Source organism: Arachis hypogaea, chromosome 2 (genome assembly GCF_003086295.3).
Source record: "Arachis hypogaea cultivar Tifrunner chromosome 2, arahy.Tifrunner.gnm2.J5K5, whole genome shotgun sequence".
In the NCBI taxonomy this organism is placed as follows: domain Eukaryota; kingdom Viridiplantae; phylum Streptophyta; class Magnoliopsida; order Fabales; family Fabaceae; genus Arachis; species Arachis hypogaea.
In genome coordinates, this window is record NC_092037.1 from 18900412 (window position 1) to 18902422 (window position 2011).

Here is a 2011-nt window from a genome sequence, read left to right on the forward strand (position 1 = left end):
TAACAAGTAATGTGATTGGTTCAAAAATTTGAAGTTTGTTACTTTCTTGTTAAGAAAGGTTCAATCTTTAAGTTCTAGAATCTTATCTTGTAGTTTCTTGTTAGTTAAGTAATTTTAAAAATTAAATCTTTTTCAAAATATCTTTTTCTTAAAAATCTTTTTATCTTTTTATCTTATCTTTTTCAAAAATCTTATCTTTTTCAAAATTTGATTTCAAAATATCTTATCTAACTTCTTATCTTCTTATCTTTTTCAAAATTTGATTTCAAATCTCTTTCAATCAACTAACTAACTTTTTGTTTGTCTCTTATCTTTTTCAAAACCACTTAACTACTTTTCCCTCTCTAATTTTCGAAAATTCTCCCTCTCTTTTTCAAAAATTCTTTTTGTTTTAAATTTTAATTTTAAGTATATTTTGTCTTTGATTTTCGAAAATCACTAACCATTTTTTCAAAATTATTTTCGAAAATTTCTTTCTCTTTTCTTATTCTATTTAATTAATTAATTACTAACACTTCTCTTCACCTCTCTTCATCCACAAATCCGAACCTCCTTCTTCATTCTTCTACCTCTTTCTTCTTCTACTAACATAAGGGAATCTCTATACTGTGACATAGAGGATTCCTTTTTCTTTTCTTTTTTTCTTCTCTTTCTTATGAGCAGGAACAAGGATAAAGGCACTCCTGTTGAAGTTGATCCAGAACCTGAAAGGACTCTGAAGAGAAAATTAAGAGAAGCTAAATTACAACAATCCAGAAACAACCTTTCAGAAATTTTCGAACAGGAGAAGGACATGGCAGCCACAAATAATAATGATAATAATGCAAGGAGAATGCTTGGTGACTTCACAAAGCCAACATCCAAGTTTGATGGAAGAAGCATCTCCATTCCTGCCATTGGAGCCAATAACTTTGAGCTTAAGCCTCAACTAGTTGCATTAATGCAACAAAACTGCAAGTTTTATGGGCTTCCATCTGAAGATCCCTATCAGTTTTTAACTGAGTTCTTGCAAGTCTGTGATACTGTAAAGACGAATGGAGTTAATCCTGAAGTCTACAGACTCATGCTTTTCCCTTTTGCTGTAAGAGACAGAGCTAGAATATGGTTGGATTCACAACCTAAGGATAGCCTGGACTCTTGGGATAAGCTGGTCACTGCCTTCTTGGATAAATTCTTTCCTCCTCAAAAGCTGAGCAAGTTGAGAGTGGATGTTCAAACCTTCAAACAAAAAGATGGTGAATCCCTCTATGAAGCTTGGGAAAGATACAAGCAGTTGACCAAAAGATGTCCATCTGACATGTTTTCAGAATGGACCCTATTAGATATATTCTATTATGGTCTCTCTGAATTTTCGAAAATGTCATTGGACCATTCTGCAGGTGGATCTATTCACCTGAAGAAAACGCCTGAAGAGGCTCAAGAACTCATTGACATGGTTGCTAACAACCAGTTCATGTATACCTCTGAGAGGAATTCTGTGAATAATGGAGCCCCTCAGAAGAAAGGAGTTCTTGAAATTGACACTCTGAATGCCATATTGGCTCAGAACAAAATGTTGACTCAACAGGTCAACATTATCTCTCAAAATCTGAATGGATTGCAACATGCATCCAACAGCACTAGAGAGGCAGCTTCTGAAGAAGCTTATGATCCTGAGAACCCTGCCATGGCAGAGGTTAATTATCTGGGTGAACCATATGGAAATACCTATAACCCATCATGGAGAAATCATCCAAATTTCTCCTGGAAGGATCAACAAAAGCCTCAACAAGGCTTCAACAATGGTGGACGCAATAGGCTGAATAATAGTAAGCCATATCCATCATCTTCTCAGCAACAGACAGAGAATGCTGAACAAAATAATTCTAATTTAGCTAATATAGTCTCTGATCTGTCAAAGGCCACTTTCAGTTTCATGAATGAAACCAGATCCTCCATTAGAAATTTGGAGGCACAAGTAGGCCAGCTGAGTAAGAAAGTTATTGAAACTCCTCCCAGTATTCTCCCAAGT

At 35.1% G+C, this 2011-nt stretch overlaps 1 non-coding gene across 1 annotated transcript; it reads right to left on the reverse strand.

Annotated features, from left to right (window-relative positions):
• Positions 1-1195: 1195 nt before the first annotated feature.
• On the reverse strand, positions 1196-1299 carry LOC112766426 (small nucleolar RNA R71). Its single transcript, XR_003184341.1, has one exon. It is a non-coding gene; the product is annotated as a small nucleolar RNA R71 (small nucleolar RNA).
• Positions 1300-2011: the final 712 nt, after the last annotated feature.